This window comes from Pogoniulus pusillus, chromosome 9, assembly GCF_015220805.1.
Source record: "Pogoniulus pusillus isolate bPogPus1 chromosome 9, bPogPus1.pri, whole genome shotgun sequence".
Taxonomy (NCBI): Eukaryota; Metazoa; Chordata; class Aves; order Piciformes; family Lybiidae; genus Pogoniulus; species Pogoniulus pusillus.
This window is the reverse complement of record NC_087272.1, coordinates 25067240-25089403: the sequence shown is the minus strand read 5'-3', so window position 1 is coordinate 25089403 and position 22164 is coordinate 25067240. Positions and strand designations below refer to the sequence as shown.

The following is a 22164-nucleotide window of genomic DNA, read 5'->3' as shown; positions in this document are numbered from 1 at the left end:
ACTTTCAAATACCTAGGGTTACAAAGTGAAAAAGTGAACTTGCTCTAACAATCCCCAGTTCTGGGAGCTTGCTGCTGCTAGAAGGGTTAGCAGCAAGAATTTCAGGGGAAATGGCTATGAGAATGTACATAGTCTGCAGGTAGGTATGCAGGAAAAGGTGTGGAAACGTAGCTGGACTAGCAACTTGTCAGAGTTTGGTAGAAGAAAGGGAGCAGCCCATTACCATATGCAAGGATGATTGAATAAAAGGCTTCAGTATTGCGCAAGAAGTGCAATGTAGGAGTTGAATGTACAGCTTTTTCTGTTTCAAATTGAATCAGCAATTATTCCTTCTTGTAGGCAGAGAAGCAAGAAAAAGTAGAAATGAGAAGACCATCCACCACCCAAATGAGGAAATGTAGGTTGTGGGTTCCTGTGGGTTTTTTCTCTTTCTTCTTTTGTTTGTTAGTTTTGGTCTTTTACGTGTGTGTGCGCACATGCATAGGTTTGGGGCTTTTTAAAAAGCTCTTGTATTCCTACATAAAGATGTAAGGATTAAATAGAGCTACAGCTGTTAATCTGAAGGTAACTAGCTAGCGTGCTCTATGTTGCATAGAACATACACCATCCTTGATGTTTACAGTGCATTGTTGACTAAGCAGCTTTGTATTTTTTCCCTATTCTAATTGTCTGGCAAATAATGCCTGGGACCAGAACAACAGATTCCATAATGTTAATAAAATAATGCCCAGAGTATGGCAAACATTGTTTGTTAATAGCATATTTAACATTTGTATTCAAGTTCCATGTCTAATTATGTTTTAAAGGACTTAAAAACACTGACATTTACATTCCTTAGTGAGGAATACTCAGTTTGAATTTTTACCACAAAAGCTAATGACCCTATTAACTCTAATTTGTTTACTCACTAGTCTGGAACAGTTTCTTCCACAGGTACCTCTTTGATGTTCAAAATTAAGCTTCCTAGAGGCTTGAGAAATTAAATGCTAAAGGAGGTCAATTATCAAACAGTTGCCTTAAAGATAAGGACTGCCCCTCCTACATTGTTTTAAAATTATTTTTTCTGGTGAACACAAAAATATGATTGCTAAACACATGTGAGGCTCTCCCACAGGTTTCCTAGGACATAATAGGCATTTCTAAGTTTGGCCATTTATGAAAGTGCCTAATTATATCAGGCAATATAAATACATGTGGATTTTTTTTTTAACTGAGACTTAATCCTTAATCAAAGTGCAAATGTAATTAATTATTACTTCATAGTCTGTATTTCTGAGTTTTGAATTTGCATAATATCTCAGATATGACCTCCAGCAGATCTTGTTAAAGTAAGAGTAATTTCTGTACTTTTGCAGAACCTACTCAGTCACAGGCACATTTTCTATTTTTCTGCTTAGTATTGTCCATAACCACTGAATATAGTAATAATATTCTTATTTGAAAGAAAACATGACTCTAAAAAGGGCCTGTTTTTCAGCTAGAGTGTGAATAATTAAAAAGAAGGGGGGGAAAAATGAAGTTTGTGATAGTTACTTCATCTTATTTGAGAACTATGACTCTTAAGTTCTGCAATAGTGCACCAAAAGGGATGGGGACATAGTTTCAAATTCTGTAAACAGCAGCGGGTTTTAGCTTCCTAAGACATTTCCCTGAACGAAGCAGTAACTCCAACGGAATTCTTAACTAACAACTGAACATGAACCCAGAGATTAACATTAATTAGTTTTTCCTAGATACATGAGGTGAAAGCTGGTCCCTCATACCAAGAGAGAACAACCATTCCCAGAACAGGTCCAATCCTGAGAGCTCCCAGAATGATTCTAGGCCATACATGCATCAGCTGCAATGTGAGAAGCAACTGTGAGTGTAACTGTGCCTTTGCTGAATACATCTTTGCAATATGGAGCAGATTCCTTAACAGGGCAGGAAGGATATTCTACAGCAGAAATCTCCAGTAAGTTTCTGCTTGCTTTCAGAATAAGGCCACTCATCTAAAATACATAGATATGGTATAAATATACTAAAAAACCTAAACCAAACCAAAATGATCACAACAACATCCCCCCCCCAAAAAAATCCTTACAAAACTTCAGAAGACAGCTGTGCTTCCTCCAGCAAAAATTCTCTGTGTTTTAAGAGGCTGGAGAGCTGCCAGATGGCTAGTCCCATTTTTTTATTTGTGAAAGAGCATCCACAATATTCATCCTTAATTTGTTTCAGAGTTTTCTGGTGGATGGCAGAACCTAGTTCCTCCTCCATGTTTTGATGAAAAGATTTAGCATCTGACAATATCATGCTTTTGTGGGTACTGAGAATCATATCACTTTCTCTTTTCAGAAGAGTTATAAATCCAAATTGAGCTACAACCAGTGGGTGAATGTCACCCTTCTGAAAACGTTAAGCAAATTCTAGGAAATCAGGCATGAAACTGAACTGCAGACAAGGAAACATAAGGTTAAGGAATTCTTAGGAACCCTTCAGTTCTCATACAGCAGCTGGTGGTTGAGAAAGAAACTGTTTTTTCATAGTGCCACGAAGAACAATGTGAATTGTAACTGTTCCATCCTAAAGACTGCTGAAACCCGTGAGACAGGAGCATGTTCTGTTTTAGGCACTCTTCCCTATAAAAACTTTATTTATGAAAAAATACATAGCTGAAGCAAAAAGTGCTATATGAAATATTAATAACAAATGAGATATCCCTCAGCAAGTTTTTGGATTTGAGAGGCAACAATTGTTCCCAAGATGGAACTCTGGCCTGGCTTCAAAATTTGTTTTCAAATCCTACATACACTGGGGCTTCAGTGAATTTCTGAATACCAAGATTTCAAGGCCTGTGAAACTGGTCAGCCTGAATGACAACTGGTTAAAAGTCTTCATTCACTGAATGAACAGTACAGTGAAGAAATTACTTCCTTACTTTTTTTTTTCTTCCTAATAAGGATAATGCTTTTAGTTTGAACAGAATTTTATGGCTGAGAATCAGTAATCTCACCTTTTACTGATCTCTAAAGTTACTTGTGTAATGGCAACAGGAACAAAAAATAATTGTTTGCCTAACTCCACACTAAGAAGACGACCAAGTACAACAGCATGATATAATGTTGGCAATAGAACCAAAATATTAGAGTTAAAAAAAAACCTACAGCACCTAACAGGAATTCAGTAAGAAGTAATTTTCATTCCAGATTAGGTTTCTTTTTCTTGTTCAGAAAACTCTCAACTAGAAGCAATTTAAAGTGTGACTATCAGAGGCAGAAAATGTCTAGAGACTTCAATATAGGGTACTGTACTGTTCAATATTTTTACCAGTGATACAGATAGCAGGATTGAGTGCACCATCAGCAAGTCTGCCGATGATGCCAAGCTCAGGGGTGCTGTCGATATGTCAGAGGGATGAGATGTCATCTAGAGGGACCTGGAAAAACTGGAAAGGTGGGCCCACGTGAACCTTGCAAGGCTCAACAAGAGCAAGTGCAGGGTCCTGCACCCAGATTGGAACAATCCTCACTATCAGTACAGACTAAAGGATGAGGTGATAGAAAGCAGCATTGAGGAAAGGGACTTGGGGGTGCTGATGGATGAGAATCACAATCACAGAATCAACCAGGTTGGAAAAGGCCTCTGAGATCATCGGGTCCAACCTATCACCTAGCCTTTCTAATTAATTAAACCATGGTACTAAGTGCCTCATCCAGCCTCCTTTTAAACACCTCCAGGGATGGTGACCCCATCACCTCCCCGGGCAGCTCATTCCAATGGGCAATCTCTCTTTCTGTGAAGAACTTTGTCTTAACATTCAGCCTGGCACAGCTTGAGACTGCATCCTCTTGTTCTGTCACTGGGTGCATGGGAGAAGAGACCAACCCCCACCTGGCTACAACCTCCTTTCAGGGAGTTGTAGAGAGAAATATGGTCTCCCCTGAGCCTCCTCTTCTCCAGGCTGAACAACCCCAGCTCCCTCAGCCACTCCACACAGGGCTTGTGCTCTAGTCCTCTCACCAGCCTTGTTGCCCTTCTCTGGACGCATTCAAGCACCTCAACATCCTTCTTTAATTGAGGGGCCCAGAACTGGACACAGCTCAAGGTATGGCCTAACCAGTGCTGAGCACAGCAAGGGCAGAATGACTTCCCTGTTCCTGCTGGCTACACTATTCCTGATAAAGGCCATGATGCAGTTGGCCTTCTTGGCTACCTGGGCACACTGCTGGCTCATGTTCAGTTGCCTGTCGATCAGTAGCCCCAGGTCCCTGTCTGCCTCGCTGCTGTCCAGTGACTCTGTCCCCAGGCTATCGCACTGTGTGGGGTTGTTGTGTCCAAAGTGCAGAACCTGGCACTTGGACTTGTTAAAACTCATGGTATTGGGCTGTGTCAATTTATCCAGTTTGTCTAGGTCCCTCTGCAGAGCTCTCCTACCCTGTAACGGATCGACACATGTTCCCAACTTGGTGTCATCAGCAAACTAACAGATGTAAGAGGAAGTCATGCCTGACCAACTTGATAACCTTACATGACCAAATGAGTGGCGTGCCCAGGGCTGGGCAAAGAGCAGTGGACATTGCCTACCTAGACTTCACTATGACTTTCAACATCTTTTCCTGTAAGATCCCAATAGAAAAGCTGTTGAAGTGTGAGCTGGATGAGCAGATGGTGAGGTGGCACTGCTAAGGCCACACTTGGGACTACTGTATGCAGTTAAGGGCTCCTCTGTACCAAGACGGATACAAACATACTGGACAGAGTCCAATGAAGGGCCACAATGTCTCTCATATGAGGAAGAGCTAAGAGAGTAGGGCTGAGAGAGGAAAAGGCTCAGCAGAGGAGTTCATCAGTACATGTAAGTATGTGAAGCAAGGGCACAAAGATGGAGCTAGGATCTTTTCAGTGGTGCTCAGTGATAGGATGAGAGGCAATTAGCACAGACTGTAACCTAAGATACTTCATCTGAACAAAACAAAACACTTTCTTACTGTGACAATGGCTGACTACTGTAACAGGGTACCCAGAGAGGTTGTGGAGTCTCCATCCTTGGGGTTACACTAAAGACAGCTGGACATGGTCCTGGGCAAACTGCTCAAGATGATCTTACATGAACAGAAGTTTGAAAAAGGTGACATTGAGAGCTCAACTGGTGACCTTCCAACCTCAACTATACTGTGATTATGTAAAATACAGGTGGAAAGACAAATATCTGTTTAGATATTCCAGAACTAAAAGTTAGCAGACATTCACAGTGAAGTGAGGACATTTGTGGTCATCTTAATCTGTAAACTTCAAAACCATAAACATTGAATCATTTCAGAGTACCATGTGTGTCTTAGTATGCACCAGCCAGTAACATTCTCAGAAGACAAACCAGCACACACTGAAACCTCATGTATTGTGCATGTCTCATCATAGGAGTGCACAGCTCTTCAAGCCTTTATAGTACACAGGTTAATAGAAGAATAGCTCTATAATGTATTTTTCTTTCTACGCTCCTCTAGAAGTTTAGAGAGTGATGACTCAGAACAAAGACAATGTCAATGCTGACAAGATCGGCAGTGATTTAGCTCCTCAAGGAACTTCACAAGGCTGGAGTGGCTCTTTGAGAAGGACTGAGCTTCAACAGCTTTCCACTGGGGATATGTAGAAACAACACTACCATTGCTATTGTTGAAGTGCATTACAGGATTCTCATGTATTCATATGCCTGCACAATAGCCCTTCACGGGGACGTTTCCATGTCTTCCCAAGCTCTCTGAGGCTGTTATGTTGCAATTTGGACTCAGTCCAAATAAGAGTCGTGTAGGATAAAGTTACAAGGTTCCTTATATGTAACAGCTAGTTTTTCTGTTTTCCAGCATATTACAGCTAAACAATACTGCTCCTGCTTTGTACAATGTGTTTTCATAAAATTTCATTCTCTGTACATGTATTTGTGCACACGCTCACAAACACAAAGCCTCTCATAAAATCTGCTGCTGAGATTCTCAAAACTAAGAAGCAAAACAGGTACCTTTGTCACAAACAGAGGAAGAATGTTTTTGACTTTAAATTGTCCCAGATCTCAAATTTTGGTCAGACTAATATTCTGAGTGATGGCATACAGGAATATTTTCAGTTTTCATTCATCGCTTGCTGTGCTTGGAAACAGGAGCTGACAATGAAAGCGCGTCCTCAACAAAAATTATTGCACCACTGCTCTTTACTTGAACGAGAAGAAAAAGATGCTGAGATCAAAAGAATAAAATAAAAGGTTAAAAGGAAAGCAAACTTGAAAGAAGGATAGAGAACAGTTAATTGGAGGGTCTGATTCAGATGTGTTCTTGCAGTGCTCGTTCCTAATTTACTATCTGCTCATCTCTGCACAGCAGTCTAACAAGAATTCCACTGCCTCCTCTTTTCCCCCCTGGCTGTGCCCCCTAGCTCAGACCTGTGCTCCAGTGTTACAGCATTTCCCCCAGCTTTTTTTCCCCTATATTGAGCTTTGGGACCTTTATACATTCATCATCATCCTTGTAATTCTAGGGCACCAGACTTGGATGTCAGCACTGATGGCCTAAGGATTAGAATATTGTATAAGGCAAGTTTTTTACTTCAGCTCTGTGAACTCAGTACCAACACCAGGGAGACACTTACAAAGGCATAAACAAAGGAGACACATCCACACAAAGAAACTGTGAAATGTGTGGGTGGGAGGAGAGTGTAAAGAACAAATCAAGATATTTTAAACTAAGAAAAAGCACTGGCTACCTTAAAGGTCTCTAAAAAAAATGAGAACATATACATAGTAAGATTTCAGCTTGCAAACAACGTTAACATGAAAAAAATTAGAATACCAGGAGATAAATCTGTATTTGGAAGGTGAACTATAATGCAGAGATTTGTTTCACAGAGACTAAATTAAAATATGTATTATTATTTTGTGTATTTCTTAGAATCAGCATCGTCTGCTTTCACCAGTTTCTGGGGTTTTGGCTGATGTATATATCTACCTACAGAAAGACTTCCTAGCATGTTTGCTTTGAAGCTCAGCATTCCTTGTTTGTTTTTTTCTCCATCTCTTAAACAGACAAATCAACAAAAGATGCATTCCCATTTATCCCATATCCTTCTATTTCTGGATGGTTCCAATTTACTGCTAGTTCCTCAGTTCCAGAGACTAGTACACAGTTAAAGCAGTACATTTTAAGCCACATGGAATACAATGTCAGGAAAAAAAAAAAAACACAATAAAAACAAACAAAACCAACCACCCAAAAAAGATTGCTGATACTGATTTAACTTTGTCTTCAATTACTTCTTCCCAGTTTTTACTGTTATCCTGTCCAGAAAGGTGTGGAGGTAATCTCCTTGACTGCCCTTGATGTCAAAGGTGCCTTATGACTCACAAAGAAGAATATGCTGGCTGCAAGAGATGTGAATAAGTAGTGGTTTGACCTTCCTGATATCAGGTGGACTACATGAAGACAGTGCAAGCTGCGTGCAACACGGTAAAAATAGAGTAGAAATGTTATAAAATCTAGGATAGTGCATTATTTGTCATAATTCAGATTTCTCCCTGGGGGCCATTAGCAGTCTAACACTACCCTAGAATGTCACCTTCCCTAACTGGGTAGAAACTACAGCATTGCAAAAAAAAAAAAAAAGAAGTGCATAGCTGATGAAGTGTTATGCACTAAGGTTGTTAAAAGCATAAATAGTGAATGAATAGAATGGCAAAATAAACACAAGCCATTTCCTATTGTTTTGCTGCCTTTACCCCACAGTCGATTTAAAACACCTTGCAAAAGGCAAAATATCCACTTGAGTCATGTCCGCTGCTGATCATTAATTGCTTCAGAAAAAGACAATATTTTATCTGTCCTCTTTGGAGTTCAAGTATGAATGGGGAAGCAAAAGAGAGTGAAACTGAGTGAAACATGAAAAGCTTGATTTGTTAGGACCCCTGCTGTCTGAAAAGAGATCAAAGCTCAGGAGGAGGCTGTAAAACAGCCGAATGCACTGCACAGAAACATGGCCTGTGGCAGCTGCTCTGGGCACGCTCTCACAACACAGGTGTACCTCCAAGTCTGCTCTGCCAGCTGAATCATGGGAGCAGGTTACCTCTTCTCCTTCTTCATTATTTCAACTACAGTCACTGAGGAGATGTGTGCTCCATCCATCACAATGCACAAATTCACAGTGCGCAGATTCAGCACAGGCCTAATTAAAGCTTTTCCTTTCATTTGTGGAGATAATTAGACTTTCATCTCACCAGGAAGCTTCAGAAAGATCTATTTCTTTCTTCAATAAAAGCTACATCAAACAAAAGCAGATTTTAATCGCCTTTTCTTTGGGGCATGAGTCAATAATGAAAGATGTCATGGGTAACAAAAATTGTTTGCAGGGGGAAAAAAAGAGGAGGGAAAAAAGCCCAAGCTATGTTCTTTAATTAACATCATGTTTGCAAACATCATTAATTTCTCTCATTAAAATGATTTTTATCTACAACTGATTGTTGATAAAACAATCGATTTGAACATCTCAGCTGTTTCACTGCGATGCAGGAACCCATCTGCTGTGCTGTAAAGCAGGAATCATGCAGACTGTTAAGCAACATGTGAGAACAATAAAAAATGCATATGTGTGTGTCAGGGATTTGTGAAGCTCACTGCAGGGCAAGGGCCACCTTTTCTCAGAACATGTATAAAAAATGACTTGGTATCAGGCCAAAGGACAAAATGTCACAAAGATCACAAGTGCATAAATAACAAATGAATTAATATGTGCAGGAAGATAGGATTCCATCTGTGTTGGGAAGCATTGCTAAATAAGCTCAGAAAACAACAGAGATTTCAGACATATTTAACACCACATCATGAGCTACCGTGATGTAATATCAGATGACAAACATGCTGAGCTTACTGCCACTGCCTTTTTCATTAGTAGTAGTAACATCACAGCACAAGCATCCTTTTCTATTACCTTTCTCACTGGTGCAAGGGGAGAGTATTTCTGGCTCCAGGCCCAGTGCACATTATTTATTTATTTAACCGTTTGACACAGTGCTTCTGTATGGATTGCCCAGTGCACAGGCTTACAAAAAGGGTGCATCTGATGTCTGTGGAAGTCAATGTCTGGAATCTAGAGAGCGAATAAAGCACTACTCCACCCTATGGCTTAAAGCAATCCCAAGGTACTACTAGGCTTATGTTGTTAAAACAGTGAAAACAGAGAGAGAAAGGAGAGCTTAAGTACCTTCCAAATGACGGTATTCTGCAGCATGCGGCTAACTGCTTTTAATATTGCAATCAACACTGTCAGTAAGGCTGCACCGTGGCACTGTGGAGCCTCATGTCAGTCTGCTTATTGCCTTCTTGCACAGAATAAAGTGTTGTGATGCATCAGAGTCTGAGCTGATCTTCCTCTGATAGCAAAATGTCATGAAACCAAAAGATTAAAGGATTAAATTCAATCTACTGAGCACTCTGCTGATGTTGTGACCTGCCTGGGAAACTGAGGAAGTGAAAAGATTTAATGGGAGCTCTTTAAAAAACAACTAGTCTACAAATATCTTTAAATCTCACAGTCTTGGGGCTTGATTCATAATGTCTTTATGCTGTTAGTTCTGGCATATGGCAGTTGTTTGGGAAAGCAAAGTTTGTAGGAGCTTGACAGACATTTCTTCTTGATGCATTGAGCCAGTAAGATCCCTGGTGAGTATCCAGATTCTAACAGAGCTGCACATGTCTGTTCTAGTGACCATAACAGATAGAAGTTTTTGCTGTCTGGGTTTCTCTTTCTCTAGTTCACTCAGTCACTTAAAACTAAAAACTACAAGATTTTTCTGTGTATCTTACTTTCTCTGCTTTCTCCCCCCACATAATAAGGATTGGGTTTAATTTAAGAAAAAAACATATGCGCATTGCACTGAGTTTATCCATTCTGCTAAGACCTGGTAATTCAATGTGCTGAAAAACCTTGCACAACTCAAGCTAGAAGTTTTAACAAAGGATTTTTCCAATTCTTCTTGAAACTCAAAGAGAAAAAAAAGTAATTTTGAGTTTGGTTAGGTTTCAGATAATTTTATCATCATTTCCCAGTACCCTAGACCAAGATTTCCTTCTATTTATGTCTTTTTCCACAATTTACCTCAATGGAAGTCTTATCTATTTCAAGTTAGGGAGCAGTAAAGGGAAAACTCCAAATAGTAAACACTGATTGAAGATTTTACTAGGAGGAAGAAAACAAAAAATAGTGACAAACTTCTGACTTCAGAGTGATATTCTTGGCTGCAAGGGAAGATAAGCTTTCTTTTTACTTTTTTTTTTCTTTTGTAAATTTCTCCTTAATGAGGATGCTGCATGTAGATGGAATAACAACCCATGGCCAGAACTCTGAAAGACTACAGTATTGCAGCCCTCTCTGTCACTCACAACTAAAGTCTTGACTAAAATTAGTGACTTCAGAGTCTTTCTGAGATATCTGACCTGGATATAAACATACTTCTGGTCCAGGTTTCCTTGGTTTAGTTTGTGGTTATTGTTTGTTGTTGTTCGTTTGTGTTGGGTTTGTTTGGCTTTTTATTATATTTTTATTTTATTTTCTATTAACTGCAAATCTTCCCCCATTCATTCCCAGGGAAGTTGGATTGTGCAATACAAATATGGGTTTTATACTTACATACAGAAGATGCAGGTGATCATTACTGAATGTTACAAACCTCATGAATAGGTGAACCCAAATTGAGATCTTTGCTAACTACCTAAATGGTACTGCTGAGCTACAAATTACCAACACCAGAGGAAATATCTTAATCAGATACTAGGTTTGCTCATTATACTACCACTTAAGAGCATTCAGAGTTTACAGAAAACACTGCAATCTTGGATCTCCTCCTAATTCTAGAAATTAAACACAGTGGTTTGACATAGAAACATTCCTAGCATGTTCTCAATGCTCTTACATAATGGCAAGCAGATACTGCCATTTTGTGATGACATCACACAAAATATACACATGGTACAGTTTGGACTCTATGCTCTGAGGCCATATAAAGGAGTGTAGGGAAGTGAAGCCAGATCATCAATCAAAACTTTTTACTTTTGAGATAAATATGATCTATACATTTCCACTGCATTTATCACATAACACTAGTAAAGCAGAGGAGAAAACATACAGTCATATCAAATACACATTCACAAATTACCTATTCTTCACCTACTTACACTCCACATATTTACTTGGTAGGTCCTTATTTTGTGAGAGGACAGGGAACTTGTGGTAGCTGACCTACCAGAGGAGAAGAAAACAATGAAAATATTATGGTCAGTTTTAAGGGCAAAACTGGGAATGTACGTCTGTATTGTTTGCCTTAAACTTGGGCAGGTTGAACTCCCCTACTGCTATCAGCTGCAGAGGAAGAGATAGCTGCCACTGCTTCTAGTATTCACAGCAAGTATAGAGCAGTATTTAGCTTCCAAAGAGCCTGTCACCCTGTCAGTGGTGCAGGGACTGTGTGGGAACACAGCTGTTCCTAATGAACAGGGAGGCTGGAAGCTGATCACATCCAAATGTTAAAAAAAGCCGCATGAAATGTTAGAATGGGTGAAAATCTCATTTCATCCACCCCTTCCCATCAAAACATTATCCTGCATCTCTATGGCAAGGAGAAAGGCATTTCTGTTTAACAGATACATGAAATACCATACAGATAGTCCAAAGACTGGAATTCAAGATTCCTCTGCCAAGAGGAAGCAGTTTTCAGAAGTCACACTGCCTACTACAACAAAATTAGGCCTGGAGGCACTCTGTATAGATTTGCAATTAATAAACTCTCATAGTAGATACTATATTTAATAATAAGACTACTAAAGGTCTCTCTCATGTGGAGAACTCTAGCCTGGAGAAGGCTGAGAGAGGATTTTATCAGTGCTGATAAATATCAAAAGGGTGGGTATCAAGAGGATGGGGTTGGACTCTTTTTAGTGGTGCTCAGTGATAGGAGAATGGGTAACGGGCACAAACAAGAATACACAAAGTTCCACTTCAGCGTGACAGAAAACTACTTTCAGGTTGACAGAGCACTGGAACAAGTTTGCCCATAGATGATGTCTCCTCCAGAGACTTTCAAAACCAGCCTGGATATGTTCCCGTGCAACCTGATGTAGGTGAAATTGCTTTAGTAGAGGGTTTTGGACTAGATGATTTCCAGAGGTACCTTCCAATCCCTGTCATTCTGCAACTTTTTTATTGCTTCCCCTCAGCTTCTGTGAGAGAACTGCTGACACTATCTTATTCATGGAGAGCTCTGGAGCAGTGTCAGATATGTTAAAAAAGATGGGGTTTTGATGAAGTCTTATAATGATGAAGTCAAACAAACAAAAGTATTGCCTGAGGCTCTCAGTATCAATTCTGTGTGCCTGTGTACCTGAAATGACAACTGCTGAATGCCAGTATTTTTTCATTTAACTGCTCTGGGATATTGTTTCTGAGGAAAAGTTTTTTGCCCTGTTTCACACCTCATAGTTATTAGAGTTCTAATAAGAATGTTAAGTACAGTATTCTGTCAACTCTCTGTATTGGATGTTTTGATCAAGCACACCTTTGGAACTTCTGGATAGAACAAAATTTCACTTTCTATCTCTGTTTCTCTTTCCAAATCTTGTCTTAGATTGCTGAATGTTTATTTTCATTGGATCTCCACTGAGCTCCTGAGGTCTACTAGCTTGCAACAACTTACAGTATTAGTGTGTTAAGACAAACAAAAAGACAGAATAATTTTCTTTTAAATTTTAAATTAAAGGCCTAATGACAATAAAATCAACAAAAATATTCAACTTATTTGTTAGTAGGTGAAAAATTCATCTTTTCCAGTTCTCACTTAAGTGGAGCTCTATTCTTCTCAAGGCATGGAATAATGACTAAACTGGTGTGCACTTTCTGAGCTATGAATGAAAGCATACATATCTAAAAATGGTGTCCTCCTTAAATTAACAGATCTAAATAACAAAACCAACCAACCAACCAACCAAAACCCCAAACCCCCAAACTGAAGCCATCAGACCTGCAGAGATAATGTGTTAAATACTAGGCAGCAAAATAAATGCCCTGAACAGAGCGGGACGTCTACTAGTAATCAGAAATAACTGGCATATTTCCCAGATAAAGAGCTGTATAGACAACAAAGGGTTTATAATGAAGCCTAACTTTAAATATGGACGTAGAATATAAAAGCTCAATGCTACCTTAAGAACTCTAATCAAATATAGAGAAATGATGTGAGTCTATTTTAAAGCTAAAATGACTTTCCTGACTGAAAGCTGGAAATGAAGATGATATTTAGTATCCAAGTGTCAATGAAATGTGAGTGCCCACCAGATTGCTGGCCCACCCATAGATTATTAATGCACAATTAATCTACTAGGGCAACTGTAGAGTGTCATTTAGCTTCAGAGCCCATAAGTATAAAACAGCAACACACTGTGAAATTAATGGTAACACTTAAAGGTCCCATTGTTATTAATTCATTTGACATTCACTGTAATCACACTGGTCTTTAATGAATTCATTTGGCATGTGAATATTGCATGTACTTTCAAATGCACTCCAGTGCAAATCAGTGTTAATTGATGTCCTGAACTGAAATACTTTTTCTCTCACACACTTTTTTTAATCCTACCACACTTTTTGTTAAGAGTCTAGTGCATTTTATACATGGCACACGCAAGCACAAGCTCTTTTAATAATTACTATCATTATGGATGTCCATATAACACACAAAAATTACCATCATGTGGTACTGAAGATCTACAGTAACTTGCTCTAAGGCAATAGCCTCAACACTATAGAACGTCAGCAACCTCCCAGTGCCACTTACCCTACGAGTATTTTCAGTTTACTACTCCCCACAAACTGTCTGTTGACATCTTTGACTCCTATGAAAAGGATTGTGGCTACTGGTTGTCATCATACCCGGTTCAGTTCTATAGCAAGAATTGGCTGTATCTATCCTTGCTCTTCCTACACTCAGCTATGACTACAGCTGCGTATATAGAAAATGTCTGTATTCATGCCGATGGAAATTGTTTCCTTCACTTTATATAGAAGCACTGCCCCCAAGAACTGTGGAGTATTGAGAAACTCCTCTTTATGTCACATACATGCAATTAATCTGAAATATTTGATACAGGAGTGGTCCAATAATTCCACGAAGAAGCTTGTCCCAAATAAAATACTCCAAACTGGCAAATTCTTCATGCCAGTAAAATAGTATTACTGTAAATATTCATAAACTTGATAGCTCATTTCCTTAGCTATCTAGTACAATCTTCAGATAATCCTGTTTCCCAGAAAATTAAAGGATTCTTAGGTAGCCCAATGGAGTTCTTGATGTCAAACCATATATCCAGAAATCTTCCTAGTCACGTCTTTAAATTACAAGATTGTGATGTCTGGCATCACACATGGGAAGTTTGACAGCCATTCTTAAAGACAGCACACAAAACAATAAAAATGTATGTTTAGAATGTCCCAGATGTAATTAGTTTTAAAGGTGACATCAACAGCAATATGTAAATAATATTATTGTATTAAAGTACAGGTAAAAAGCACATAAAACAGGTAAATACTCAATTAAAATTAACTTAAAAGTTTTGATGTAATTAATTTTCAGTTGTCTCAGAGGGCTTGCACTGATTTTCAAGACCTATGAGATTAACTTTTTCTCTAATTCCAGACCCTTTTGTGTCTCAAGAATCAAAAACCAGGCATCCCAAATTTGCTAGTTTTGAGAACTGTGATGTAAGAAACCATTTCAAGCACCCCTGCTTGAGCTGAAAGGAAATTAAACAAATTACTGATTACATTCTTTGTCTCAATATCATTATCTGCTGGGCAATACACTTAAAATACACTTCCTACATTTTCAAATAACGTGTCCAATAACATCTGTAAATGTTTTCTTTTGTATTTAGACAAAAGCTATAGAACACTTTTTTTATATATCTATATATGCACAATACATTATTTTGCTAGTACTGAGTAACTCAGAGATTATTTCACAGAAATAGTGTCTACTAAACTCTTGCTGCTGATATGCAAGATTTTCCTGAGATTTGATTGCCAAGGAAGGCCCAGTGAATAAAACTATTTTAAGAATGGAGAGAGATACATCAATCAGAACCACTAATCTAGAGGATCTGGTCATACAGTACTGATTAAAGTTAATAAGTATTTGCCTTCCCTCACTTTCTTTAATACATTCAGAATGATAAAGATAGTGTAAATGGAAATGAATGATTTCTGCATCTTCATCACTTTTCATTAATATCCTGGAGGTAAAGAATATGTCTAGAGGTCTAACTAGATGTTATTCTTTTTGGCACTATCTTATTTGAGCAATGACTGAGCTCTGGTTCTCTGTCATTCCCTTAATGAGTTTTGAGGAAAGGGTTTAACATTTTTTGAAAAGCTAGCACTATCTCATCATGAAAGACCCTTCACAAAAAGCCCACAAAATAGACAGTCTTGTTTCACATCATGACTAAGCAGCAATACATATAACTAAGCTTGTCAGGCCCCTTCCATTCTCTGAAGTAGACAACTGAACCCTTAACAGGTGCAATGCATTTTTGTCATTGACCCTACGAAAACTGCACAAATTTGGACATGATGCAAGTCTGTGAGATTTTCAACTCACATAAGCTTACTAAAGACTGCATCATCTAAATACCATATAAACCATGAATGCTGTAGCCGAATACTGTACACACTAGACATATGGTTGTCTTCTTCATAGTTGCTGGCTTTTCTAACTAGTTAGGGTTGTTCTAGGGCCAGTTATGAAGAAGGAAAATTGTCTCATTAGTTCTTAGAGGAGGAAAAACCCAAGTAAACAGTCTGGCATACAAAGGAATCAGAAGGACTCATCTCTGCATAATCCACATTGCACCAAGCGGGCTGGACAGAGGACTAAAATCACTAATCCTGCAAGTGCTTTCACACTGCTTCCCAACTAGCTTCGACACTGCCACAATACAGCATATGTGTAGGCCTGTTTGGTGTGTCCTCATTATTATTATAAATCCACATTTCCTTCATAGAAGTGTTCTTTCTTGTCTGTCTGGAACTGGCTTTGCAATCTCACTGCCAGGGTAGATGGGACAGCCTTGCTAGTGTGCAGATGGCTTGGATTCGCCTACATTGCAAACAGATGATGAATGTTGATACAGAAGTAAATTTGGTGTGCTAATGAGTTTGCCTGAAGTTCTTGCCTGAGTGGCAGGATAATATTTCTAAACTGTGGGTGTGAAAGGGGTTTGGGATAGAGCATGCTCCAGGCATAATATGTGCTAGAGATGCACATCTGCAACACACAGATTTACAGCACTCCGAAAATTAGTCAGAGCTGTGTAATAAATAAAGTTGTGATTTATAAGACTTTTGGTGAACTTTGTGCAAAAGATGGTAAACAATGTTTACTGAAAGTTTACTCTTCATGAGTAAATAACTGGAAGAATACACACACACACAAAAAAATCCTGACTTTGCATAATCTTCAGTGACCAAAATATGAACTTCCCAAAACATGAACATATTTTAAAATAATAAAAAAAAAAATAATAAATCACAGCCATTGACAGCTATTCACATCAAGAAACCAAGCAAATATGATAATATTTAAGCAATGCATCATGGTGACACTCTCAGCCATTCTCCAAAATGAAATGGAAAGATGGTTACAGATTAATGAGATTATAAAATGAATTTAGCAAGCTTAATGCTATCTGAATGTTTATCAGAAACCTCTGAGGTTTTAAGAATTGCATACCTCTGGGAGGGCACAAAGTAGTCTACATGAAAAAGATACTGGCTTTGATATCTTTGGAGAAAGGTGGATGAAGAAATTGGATTCTTCAATGGCAGAAACCTTCCTGGCTCAGCTACTAGAAGAATCCTGCCATGCATAGACAACATTTTCCAAGTATGATTATGCTCATGAATTCTCTGCTGCACCTTTACCTGAACCATAAAATAACCATTTTAGGCCTACAGACAGCATAGTATGCAAAGATTTAGATCAGCACAGACGCAATAAAAAAACCCCAAAGTATTTTCAATGCTGTCCAATGTTCTGTTTCTCATCTCTGCTTAAATAAGCCCAGAAAAAAAACATATTTTGAACCGTGGAAAACTTCTGTAGGTAGTTACAAACTGTGTAAGAATAATTAAATATTGGGCACCGCATTAACATCCAGCTATATTAACAATGGAAAGGATGCCACTTTATGTGTGTTGCATTTTAGTGTGGTTAGCTGCTGTCTGTCCCAAAGAGCTAAGAATCCACACCTGAATACAGAAAACATGAATGACAAACAGCAAGAAGAAGCAAGTGGAAATATCCTCATTTAACAGATGAAAGACCAAGGCCCTAGGAGATAAATTATTTGCTTAGAATTACACTGTATATCTGTAGCAATACTTTAAAAGTACTTAAAAAGTTTTCAGAGACATTGTTTGGCATGGGTTGAGTTGAATCTGTTGCTTATACTCAATACCATGCTGCTGTTATTTCAGCTTCAAAACAAAAGTGCTGTAGCAAAATATCATGGAGATTAAGTTCAGATTGCAACATGAGAGGCTTCCTTTTCTGGTTGTTGCTTTTGGTTTCTGGGTTTGGGATGTTGGTCTTTTCTGCTGTGCTGGGCCATGGTCAGGGGAGATTGCTGGCTTGTGCTGCTGCTTCTGCATTTTGGCCTGCATTTTTGCAAATTCTTCTTCTGCTTTTTTGCAAATAGGCTAAGGTAGTTGTGCATTGTATAGTCTCAGTACCAGTAAGTATCTTCACTCTTTATCTCAACCAAGAGGTGGTGTGGGGTTGTTTGTGTTTAGTGTAACTTTCTCTCCTCTAAGTGTGGGAGAAGAGGGGTTTCTGGGAGTGGGCTGTACAAACCCAGGACAGTATTAAGTGTAAAACTAGAATAAATAGTAAAAATAATGCATAGATTTTACATAGTTAAGTACACTGCTATCAACATTCCTTTCCATTGGGGACCAAATGCAGAGTTCCAGATTTCTTTGCAAATTCATGTGAATTTGAACTGTGCAGTATACCCGGCAGCACAAACAACTAATCTATGCAATTAGAACTCAAATGGAGAGAGAACATTTCCAAACTACTGATGAAAATATTCTAGTCTCTCTTCATAAATGAGTTTCCACGATGACAGAATTTTCACCTCGTCAAACAGGACAGTTTTCACTGACACTGATCTGTAATATTCAGGCTTTCTCATCTAGTCAGACTTAGCCATCCAGTTTCCGTCTTATTCTTTCAATACCCTTGCTGCCACCTTTACTGTAATACTGTACTGATTACTACATCTTCCTACTTACATTTCCCCTTACAAGCAGCTTGTTCCCCTTCTCTCTATTTCTCTCCATGAACATCAGTGCACTTTGCAGTCCTTCTTCCCAAATCCCAGAAAAGGCATAGGGATTTCTTTCCCAAAAAAACATGTTAAGTGAACACATGTAAGTTAAAATAAAAGCTTTTCTCTAGTGCATAGGTTATCCTATTAGGTTTGCAAAGAGTGGAAAACCAGTTGGTCAGAGTGTGGAAGGTTATGTGTTTCTACAATTAATCAGCATGCATGAACATCTTACCCAGGTGTCTGACTGGCCAGCAAAGCTGCATGTAACCTGTGAACAGAATGCTTATAGCTGCACCTATTGTTGTTTTCTGCCAACCTGGGGCAGGAGCTGTGTGCAGTATGGATAGCCAGGAAGAGAGGAGACCCTTACAGCTTCTTGGCCTTTGAGGACCAGATCATGTGTGCATCTCCTCAGCTGCTAGTACAAAAGCTGGTTTTCAGAGTGGACCTGATCTCAAGTCTGAATAGTCTTGTGGAAACAATGTGCAACTTCAGGATTTGCAAACAGTCTGTAATTTAGCAAACTACTTTCTCAGTTCTGCAAAATATAGTTTCCTTTCAACAGGTAAAGTGATTTTACTAGCCCTTTAATAAAGTAATAATTTCAGAAAAGATGTTAGACCTGTTATGAACCTCTTAAAATTATTTTAGTTGGAAACTACTGTAACAAGAGAAATATTTCTATTTTAAAATATTACCCCATATTGGCTGGTAAATGTTTGTAAATAGGAGAACTGCAGTCTTGAACAGTGAATTAATGACTTTCCTCCCTTTTAGCTTAAAGTACAAAGGAAATTCAAGGAAGTCCTTCTCCGTGATTAATGAAGTGATTCTGTTGTTTTCAAAAGTTTAACCCACTTTACCCTAGGCAAAGCAACTTAGAGAAAGTTGAGGAGCAAGTAAATTGTCTGCAGAGTTTGTAAAAATGATTATTTCACACCCCCAGCTCCCAATATTATGTTAACAAGAAGGCATTATACAACTGAAGAAAAGTTGACGAAAGAGAAAGAAAAAAATCCTTTTCACAGAGTTTGGATGTTTTACATAAATACAGTGGATAATAATAAATTACTAATTGCTTTTACAACATGTCTATTAAAAGTGTATCTAGATTGTATTTTAGTACTGTCTTGGGAGGAATGATTTCAGCAATGTTTTATTTGACAGATAAGTTCTTAGAATTTCTCTGTGTGAACCAAAATTCTTCATTAAATTTTAAGTACTACAATGTCTTTTTAGCCATTATATCTCTGTAAGAGCAAAGGTACTGGAAATGTATGGGAATATATAAATATAAGTACATATATATATATATATATACATATATATATATATATATATATATATACCATGTGGGAATTCATGGAATATGCAAAAGATGTTCATAAAGTGCTGACTATTGCCATAAAATGAACAGTGAGCTCCTCTGCAGTATTTCTGCCTTTTTTGCTACTATGTGAATTGAACTTTCAAGTGTGATAATTCCACCTTGGGCAGAAGTGGCACAAATTTGAAAATGGAGGGTAAAGCACTCTTACAATGTGATCACCTTTATTTCTGGTGCCAGTAAAGCAGAAATCCCGTGATCTTGTAGAAAGTTAGGAAAGCATATACATATTTTAAGGTAGAGAAACTCTCCTTGTCTTTGACTTGCCACACACAAATATTATTGGAAAACTCTTGTATTAGAAAATAAAGAAAATGATGTAATTATTGATGAAAACTATCACAACCCAGGAATTATATACCCATGTTCTCTTAACCTATCATATCACATTTGCTTTCATTCTCCTACCACAGAGAAGTGTACTCTTGTGGGAATCAATGGGAGCAGCAGAAGGACATGTTAGTATTATTACAATGTTTGTTACTGTAATGATATTTCATGACAAAGAAAATGATACAAATATAAAGGAAAAAAATCCTTTCTCCAGTCACAGAGCATTGTTCTTGAGAACGTCAACAACACTATGACATCAGGGGCACCGCTTCATAGACAGTATTAAGGTTCTAAGTCACAACAAATGAAATTCCTAAACCTTCTGCACAAACCTCAAATATTTTTGTAAGTTAGAACATGAAAGTTACTGAACAGTACCCCACTACAAAACTGAAAAATGGAAGAACACAATTTTTTTTTGAATAGCGCATTACATATGTGAAAGCATCATGAAAGAAACAGGGATATTTTGTTTTAGGAAAACAAATTGTTTTGCTAGATTCTGAGCAGTTTTTAATGTCTATTAAGAAGTACTTCTGTTTCAGCACAGATGGGTTTTATATTGAAAAAATCAGCAGCTGTAAGCCCTAACAAGTGAAAGTATGATAATACAACCCTTAAATGTCGCATAATATCACTTTCCTCTTCCTTTCAACATATATTGGGCTGAGATTAATCTTTCAAAACCAAAGAGCATGTTATCACAGCATGAACTGTGCAAAGTCATGGAACGTCATGGTGTGAATCTGGCTTTTTTCTTCTCTGTGTGGGAAATCCCAAACATGTTATTTTGGTCCAAGCAATTTCTTGGTTTGCTTTAGTTTGTTTTTTTTGTTATTGTCTCCAAAAGAATTTACTGTGTGTCCTGACAGAGGCAGCTGTATCCTCCATTCCAGTAAACTTGGAGAATGAAGAGACACAAATGCATTTAAACAATCTGTATCCTCTCTTGTCCTGAAAACCAGACTACCACTTTGGCCATCTGCCAAAATTAATCAGTTTCATTGCCAAAAGTTATCTTTAGCTTCCAGGGTTTCCTAAGAGAGCATATTCCAGAAGTTAAGGATCATTAGGACACAGGAATCCTCCAGATCATTTATTTTTCTTGGGAATATGAAGCAGATCAACTTACAGAGGTATTGGTAATGTGGCTTCTAATTTGGCAGCACTATGCAGGAAAATCAAAAATGTGCAGAGACTTGAATGTGCTGAGTCTACTGCTGCAAACTGCTGTGCACATGTGGCACAGTACTCTACTTTAGACGCGTTAAAAACCATTCAGGTACTGTATTCCTTTTTTCTTTCTTTGATAAAAACCAACATTTTCTTGAAATACCAAGATTTGAAATTAATCCGCTTGTTACATTTGTTATTTTGACCTGCCAATAAACTGTGCAGTGACTTTGAGCTTTGTGAACTGTTTTTGATGGTGGTGTGTGTCACTGTTGTAATGCTAATTCAGGCAGAAGCCATTTATTTTTCTGAATACAGAAAGTGTTTGGTGTGACATCATGCAGACTTATTCACAAAATGATATAGATGAAGATCAAGAGAAGCAGTGTATTTTAGCTGATAAAGACCAAGACCAGAACCAAAATATTGACCTTCTATTTTTGCTTTATGCAATGAGTACAGGAAAGTAAATAGGTTTTGTTTATTCTGATGGCTGCCTTTGATTAAAAGCATGAAGATTGGGTAATATTTTTTTTTGCAATAAATGCTGAGGTAGCCCTGATCTCATGTGCTTATGCCTTTCTTCATCAGGAGGCAAAAAAAAACCAAGAATGATACAATAAATTTCTTTCCTTTTCCTGACCAGAACAGACAAAATATCCTTATAGCAGATTTCTTAGCGCCATGGCTTTTGTGTAAAAATCTCACATAGAAATATCACAGCTGCAGGAACATGGAACAATCTGGAAAGTTATGACCAGCATACCAGACACCAGTAAGAATATCCTATTCCTTTTGAAAAAAAACAAACCCATTCTATTTGAAATTAAGTAAAATAATTAGAAGTTTCAATAACAACACACAAGTAATTTA

At 38.1% G+C, this 22164-nt stretch overlaps 1 protein-coding gene across 19 annotated transcripts in view; it reads right to left on the bottom strand.

The window, feature by feature from the left end:
* Nucleotides 1–22164, bottom strand: part of TENM3 (teneurin transmembrane protein 3) — a 1288622-nt gene that overhangs the window by 707798 nt on the left and 558660 nt on the right. The gene's annotated exons all lie outside the window — the stretch shown is intronic.